The following is an 8,083-nucleotide window of genomic DNA, read 5'->3' on the forward strand; positions in this document are numbered from 1 at the left end:
TGACACACGTTGGGTAGACATGTTTCAGTGCCCACATGTAGTTTTGTACTTACCTATCTATAGAGTATTTCTTTATTTTTTAAAAAATCTTTTTAGTGTTTATTTTTGAGAGAGAGAGAGAGAGAGAGAGAGAGAGAGAGAGAGAGAATGAGTGGGGGAGGGGCAGAAAGAGAGGGAGACACAGAATCTGAAGCGGGTTCCAGGCTCTGACCTGGAACCTGATGCAAGGCTCGAATTCATGAACCAAGAGATCGTGGCCTGAGCAGAAGTTAGGTGCTTAACCTACTGAGCCCCCCGGGCACTCCAGTAATTACTTTTTTCTATATATATTTCCTGTGCTAGCCTGTGAGCTTCTTTCTTTCTTTCTTTCTTTTTTTTTTTCCTTCAAGCTTATTTATTCATTTGGAGAGACAGAGAGAGTGAGTGGGGGAGGGGCCAAGAGAGGGGGAGAGAAGAGAATCCCAAGCAGGGTCCACGCTGACAACCCTGATGCTGAGCTTGAACTCACGCAACGTGAGATTATGACCTGAGCCAAAGTCGAGAGTTGGTTGCTTAATCGACTGGGCCCCCCAGGCCTCCCCTGGCCTGTGAGCTTCTTGAGGATGAAACTGTGTCTCATTGTTGTGTCACTAGCTCTGTTCACTGTGACAAGATGGCCGTGTGTAGGTTTCTTATCAGGCTTCGTTCAGGAATGTGTTCCTCAAAAGGGAAAAGTGGGCATCGAGAAAAGCTGACCTACTGGACGTTGGTGACTGGTTGGCCAAATGTGCCAAGACCAGACCCCAAATGAGAAAGACAGCTAGAAGGACATATGAGAAAGTTTGGGCCAAAGAGGGGAGGTAAGAGGTGTAATGTCACCTGTTACTGGCACCATTGGCCTAGAATCGCCAATCTGGCCTGTTAGTAAAACAAAACAAGACAAAAGTCCATGGAACTCTGGCCATCACATAAATACCTGGGAGAAGGACGCCTTTCTTCATGAAAGAGTCCAGAAGCCAAGACAGATGCTTCAGAAAAGCATGTGGGTTGGCAAAGCCAATGGTTGGTCTATGGAGGGCCCGTTGGCGATCTAAAGGCGTAAGGCCTTTTGGCAGTTTGGTAGCTTGTAATGCGGACCCGGTTGCAAGAAGAGTGGCCCAACCAGGGAGTCTCGACTAGAAAGCCCTTGACATCTGGGACTTCAGAGGCCTACAAGACCGAGTTCGCTGAAAGAAGCCATTCCAAAAATAATCTTGTTACATGGGACGGCAGAACAATATCCTTTCCTGAAGCGGCTTTGATCGGAGAAGGTATGCCTCGGAGGTGTTTATTATCTCCTCCTCAAGGACGGTGAGTAAAACTACAAATGCTTTTTGGAAATTAAAGCCACAGGTTCCCAAATATGAAATGTTTGGGAACGCTGGTTTTTTTTTTTAATTTATTTTTTTATTTTTAAAAAAAAAATTTTTTTTTCAACGTTTATTTATTTTTGGGACAGAGAGAGACAGAGCATGAATGGGGGAGGGGCAGAGAGAGAGGGAGACACAGAATCGGAAGCAGGCTCCAGGCTCCGAGCCATCAGCCCAGAGCCCGACGCGGGGCTCGAACTCACGGACCGCGAGATCGCGACCTGGCTGAAGTCGGACGCTTAACCGACTGCGCCACCCAGGCGCCCCGGGAACGCTGGCTTAACAATTTCTACGTGCTAAGTGATCTGTGTATGTTAACTCACTGCGTCCCCACAGTGACTTCATGAGGTAGCAATGATTATTATCCCCATTTTTCAGCTGAGGACACCGAGGTACAGAGAATTCAGTAACCAGCCCGAAGTCCTACAGCTAGTAGTTGATGGAAGTCAGATTGAAATCGTTGCTGGTTTTGTGTCTATCGTTGACTGCACTGTTCCTGCACTTGCATGGTGAGCAACATTTTCACAGTTTAGGGTTGGGTTCCACCTGAGTAGTTTGAGACTGTTGTGTTGTTCTGCATAGACGCTGGAGTTATAAAACGATGACAATTGTGAAGGACGCCTAAGAGATTTACAACCATAGGGCAGTGGACATAAGTGTTAAAGCACACGTGAATCTTGGAGGAACTGGGAGAAAATCTATGCGTCTCTTGGTACTTGTAAATCTCACCTCTTGTGGAGTAGGACGGGGTGGTGGAGGGAACAGACAGTGGAATATATGAGATCATGGAAACTGATTCTTTCATCAGGAACTCCACTGCCCCCTTGAGAGGTCACCTGCCATGTGCAGAGGGCGTACAAGGCTTAGGTGACACGACTGGCATCAATTTACCCATCGGAGGCTTCGTTATCCAAGAGCCCATGCACACAGATAAGCACAAAAGTCGTAAAACATGAAAAAGGAATTAGAAAACAAGACTTTACATCCACCTTAGGGACTTTGAAGCCAGGTGATGGCAGAATGGGTCTCCCGGCTGGAATCTGAGGAGGGGGCACTTTGGTTTGTAGATCTGGGGCAACAGATGTTCCTTGTGTACGAGGCAGAGTGAAGCCAAGTCCAGAGGGGAGACAATGATACACTAGTTAGAGAATGGGGAGCAGCCCTGTTCAGAGACAGGGTTTGGAGAACGGATGGGGAAGTAGGGACGTCTCCAAAGGGGCTGCCTTCCAATGTGCCGGAAACCGCATCTAAAGCCACTCGTAACGTCTCTTTGAGGCGGGTTTCAAATGCCTGGCCCATAGCAGGTGCTCCGCGAGTGTTTGCTGACATAATGAATGGATCCCACAACGCAAAAACGTGAAGGGGTTTTGTGGCATCTCAGGACCGCCTACCCATCAATTAGCCTGAGATCAAATAGCAAATACGGGTATAGAACATGTGAGCCCTCAATTCCTGGACCAAATTTCGGACGCTAAAACGTTGGACTCACTCTTTGGGAGTGTGTGAAGATGGCCTTGGGCACCTGTAGCATGAGGTCTAATGTCTCGCCTAGGCCTGCTGATGTGAACTACCTTTCTTTGGGCTGTGTGCAGTCTTTTCTTGTTTAAAGCCACGAGAACTACAGACCCCAGGCCCCAGTATCTTGGATTTATCCACATATCCATAAAAGCCTAGCAACCAAAGGTATTATCTTTATTCAGAAGAAGTAGGGCACTTTTAAGGTTCACGAATATATATATATATATATATATATATATATATATATATATATACTGGGTTCTGAAATGGTCATTTTTTCCCCCTCAGCTATGCCATTATAGTGATCAGCCAAGCTCTGGCAAGGTAAATACTTTTGGAAAATAAGTGGAAATTTGCTGCAAATCAGTCCCTTTTGTGCATGGCCGCGGGAGCATGTTGAAATGTTTGGACACTAATACCCATTCATTTTCTTGGCTCCATAAATAAAAGCCGCCAGCTCTGTGGCGGCCGTGAAATGGTATTCTTCAGGGCCCAGCAGGGATCCCCACCCTTATTACCACTGCAGGGGGCAGGACAGGCCCAAAATAGCAAGACAACTAAATCAAGACATTTTCAATGTCTAACAAAATGACTGTGTTTTAGAAAGAACCCAAAGGTTGGAAAAAATTGGACAGCTTTTGTACTTAGTGTAATACCTTTGTTAAAAGAGTTCAGATGGGAAAAGAGAGTCTTTTAAAAATGCATAAGCATATTTCGGAATATCATTTAAAATCTCCAAGGATCTTATGAAACTGTAAATCGAAGGTGCCAATGGAGTCATCAGAGGATTCAAGCTGAAGATATATTCCATTTGGGGACCCCAGACCACGGATTGCCATGTGGGCCGTCAGCAGAATTGGTCCGTCAGCAGAATTGGGCCAGTCTTATTATGTGTGCAGGTTTGATGGGGGGGGGGTGGTGGGGGAACTTCAAAAGGAGGTCAGAGAAGCTTTTGAAGGAAGCTGAACAGCTATTTTGGCCTTCAGATCTTTTTCAAATTAAGACTTTTTTTAAAAATTTTTTCCTAAGTAGGCTGGTAGACCTGAAGATATTTTACCTATCACCCTTTCTTTCATCCAAGGGAGAAATTAGCAGAAGTATTTTCTAAGAGTCCTAAAGGCATGGCAATAGTTGGGTGGGGAAGGGGGTGCTGGAGAAAAGTATTCCGAAGGTATTTAGGGGATTTTCTCCCTTTCCACTGCCACTCCGCCCTGACAGTTAAGAAGTATTGTCCACCGATTTTGAATAAACAATTAACTCCTCTGGTTGGCATATGATATAGCCTATAAACGAGTCTCCAGTCCGGCAACAATTAGGACTGAATTCTTTTGCATGGCTACACCACGGACATTATTCTAATTCGGCACGTAAATGTAACTCATCATTCTGACACAGGCCAGTCATCTTCTGTAGCATAGCTTAAAAAGTTTGCTCAGAGCGTACACCCCAGAAGACTCTTGCCAAATCTCTCCAAGTCGCCATGCCTCACCAATCTAAAACACGAATCTTCTGGATTTCTGAAAGTTGATAAACAAAGAGCAAACTGTCACCCCCCACCTCCAAACCTCCCCCCCCCACCCCAAACAATGTCATCTTCTGTCTTTTATGACTCAGACTTTAATTAGAGCCATAAACATGACCTTGCCTAATAAAAATTCCAGGATTTCGGAGCTGGCTCGGAGAATGTGAACCACATCTGGTGACAAGTTGAGCTAATTAATATCTTTATAGGCATCTTCCATCCACTAGAGTTTAAACAGAAATAGTCAGGGGTGCTTACATCAAAGCCCGAGGCAATCGAGGGCTGTTGCTTACTTTCCAGTCTCAGCTGATAAGAAGTAGACCAGTTTTTATAGGCGAGTAAAAGCCAAGTGTGGAGATGGCTCGCGCGGGGGAGCACTTTGCTCCGCTCTTCTGGACGTTCTGTGCTCACATCCCCGGTGTTGTCTGCTCGAGGCTAGCCAGCTAGTTAGTTAGACAATATGCGTGGGCCACAGGAAAACAAACAAACAAAAAAACCAAACCAAAAACCAGTGGAGAAAGACGGGGGCAGCCAACAAATAGCTATGCTGGGACTTAGACAAAGCACACAGTGACCCGTGCCTACCGCATCTCCTTGCAGAGATCTTTTAAAACTCTGCTCCGTGGAGCATTGGCTTGTGGCTCAGCTAAGGTTTCTCCAACAAGACCGTGTGCAAATCGAAAAGCAAGCTGAAGGCGCACAACTGGTGCTGATATGTGTTTTGAAGCAGACCAGCGGGCCCGGCGCGATGTCAGCTCTGGGCGAAACATGCCGGTGGCCAAGGGGCTTCTTTTTCAAAGGCTACCCTACAAAGAGCATGCCAGCCCTTCTCCGTCAATATGGGCCAGTACCCCGGGAGCTCCCGGACAATCAGAAAATAATGACATCAACCTGACCATGGTTAAGTACATAACATGCTGAAGGTTCACGGATGTGTGGTCTGGAACAATAAAGAAAAAATAAAGACGCTTGCTTGGCGGGCCCCAGCTGTTATTAGCCATGCTGTGAGAGAAAGGAAAGGTATGATATGGACTGCCATTTCGATTGGGACCAGGTTAATCTCTCCATTGGAGGAGAAGAAAAAACAACAACAGAAAAGCCGCTCGCAGAAGGAACGGAGGGGACAAACGACCATACCTTTATTTGCATAATCTGTCTTTAACCCTTTACTAATAGAGACCAGGTTCTTCAAATAAGCTTAATTTTCTTTCGACTGGTGGGCAGAGAGCCCCAACACCTCAAAGTCCAGCCAAGGAGCGTACTATCTAATATTCATTTACTACGTATTGCTGAGATGTTCGGCTTAAGGGGTAAAACTCTAACCGTGTAGATTAAAAGTGACAGGCATCTCTTAAGGGAAACACCGTTGGAATTTATTCTGGCCCGGCCTCCACTGCTGACTTTGTGATCTTCAGAAAGTGGCTTAATCTCTCTGCTTTAGCTTCCTCACTTGGAGAATGGGTTAGAATTAAGTAAGAGAGTTGGGGATTAAGTAAGCCTCACACTCCAATATTGTTTGAGAAATTTCTCTTAAAACACAAAGAGCTGTCTGCGTGCTGTTAAAGGCAACTGAATTGCTGATTGCACACTCAAATGTATGTGAATGAGTGTGCGTATGAGGCTGTGCCCTCTGGAAGATGAGGGCAGTCATGGGGGATGTTGGTAGCAAAGAAATGGGGGAGCTAAAATCTTGCAAGAAATTGGTTGGTGGGACTGGGGTTTTTTCCCGTGGCACGATCGAGTTTTTAGCACACTATTTTCTCTGTTTCTTTGTATTTGTTTAAAAAAATATTTTTTTAATGTTTATTTATTTTTCAGGGAGAGAGGAAGAGACAGAGCACAAGCAGGGGAGGGACAGAGAGAGAGGGAGACACAGAATCCGAAGCAGGCTCCAGGCTCTGAGCCGTCAGCCCAGAGCCCTATGTGGGGTGCGAACCCACGAACCGCGAGATCAGGACCTGAGCCGAAGTTGGACGCTTAACCGACTAAGCCCCCCGGGCACCCCTGTTTTTGTATTTGTTTTGTCATTTCCTGTCCCACCACCACCTTCTCCCTATATTTGTTACTTCCCAAATGAAATATGAGGTCAAGGATTTCTGCAAATCTGAAATGCACTATATCTCCCATTATCCCCGAGAAAAGGAAGATAGAGAAGATGTCCCAACACTGTTTCTAGTTCAGCAAAGGGAGCCGCTCTTAGCTTCCGGTGCTATGGCTAATTTGGTTCATCGACTCTCATGTTGTTCTAGACGTTGGAGGAAGTTACGGGCTAAAGACAGATGTGCATATAGGTTGCATCATTACCTGCGGTCCCTTCTCCACAAAGAAACTGTTTTGAACCCTCATTGGGAAGAATTCCTTCTTTTCCCCCAAGTTCTTTACTTCCGTTTCATTATGGAAGTACTGCAGAGTAAAGCCTGTGAGAGAAGGAGAAGGTTTACACAGTCTTAGCTTCCAGCTCAGACAGAATAACTGTTTTGACACGGTTCATTCTCTTCTAATTATTTTTGTAGTTTTCTTCCGTACGGAGTCAAGATCATGTCATACATAAATTGTGTTCAACTTTTTTCTCAGTCAGTATTCCTCTATGTTACTAGACTCCTTATGAATATGACTTTTATTTGGCTGGATGACATTTCATGTTCTGAGTTGGGTTATTAGCAAATGTTTAACGTGATATTGAAGTAATGCCACTATAAATGATGATTCAATTAAGTTATTTTGTTTAAGGACTTTGCTCATTTGAGATTTTTTTTTTTCTCTTGCAATGAATTCCTGCTGGAAGAACAGAGTAAACTCTTGAAAGGCAACAGATTTAGTTAAAGATCCTCTTTACGATAAATCCTATCAAAAAATCACCAGGTGTTTATATTCTTTAGCTCCAAGAATAGAATGGAAAATATTACAATACTTAAAAAACACATGTGAACAGAACTTTTGTACCTAGTAGTCAGAATAGGCAGTAAATCACACAGATAGAAATTAGGTTATGTGAAAACTCATCACCTCATTCTTGGAAATAATCTCAGCCAATCTGCTAGCCTAAGCCCAGTCCCTGGAGACCAGTTTCGTGGTGCAATTGACTGAATATTTAATGAAGTTTGTGGTATAAGAATCTTTGCTACTACGTGCATGGTTAGGTATGTCCCAGAAAACTTCTGGGATTGTGGACTTTATATGTATTGACTCTAACCCACAGAATCATATATAAGAGTATATTTGGTTTTGATACCTTGATCATAGTCTAAGAACATCATGGCCAAAACCTCCTAATATATACCCCTGCTCTCCCTCAGGCTTTACTCCGGGTTAGCATCTAAGGTCCTGCTAAGGTTTCAAGTGGAGGAAAACCAATGCCTGCAGTGGAGGAAAACCAACCCTGTGCTAGTTAACCCAGAGAACTTAACCGATGGCAATGTAGCTAATAGGTAAGCACCGCCTTTAACCAAGGTTTGCTTGATAAGCTGATGCTTCATTTGTGATGTATTTGTGAAAATGTATGCACGGCACTTTTGTATTCAAATTCGGTACTGTCCCACTTATAGCTTCCTTCTTAACCAAACCAAGTATTTATTTATTTATTTTTTGGTTGGGTTTTCCAACATTTTGATTGTCTGAGGTAGCTCTGAATCTTTTATTGATTGATTGATTGATT

At 44.3% G+C, this 8,083-nt stretch overlaps 1 long non-coding RNA gene across 1 annotated transcript; it reads left to right on the forward strand.

Annotated features, from left to right (window-relative positions):
- Positions 1–466: 466 nt before the first annotated feature.
- On the forward strand, positions 467–6,307 carry LOC123386324. The gene is made up of 3 exons (XR_006600106.1): positions 467–1,329; positions 1,767–1,897; positions 6,247–6,307. It is a non-coding gene; the product is annotated as an uncharacterized LOC123386324 (long non-coding RNA).
- The last annotated feature ends 1,776 nt before the right edge of the window (positions 6,308–8,083 follow it).

The sequence above is a fragment of the Felis catus genome, chromosome B3, assembly GCF_018350175.1.
Source record: "Felis catus isolate Fca126 chromosome B3, F.catus_Fca126_mat1.0, whole genome shotgun sequence".
NCBI lineage: Eukaryota > Metazoa > Chordata > Mammalia > Carnivora > Felidae > Felis > Felis catus.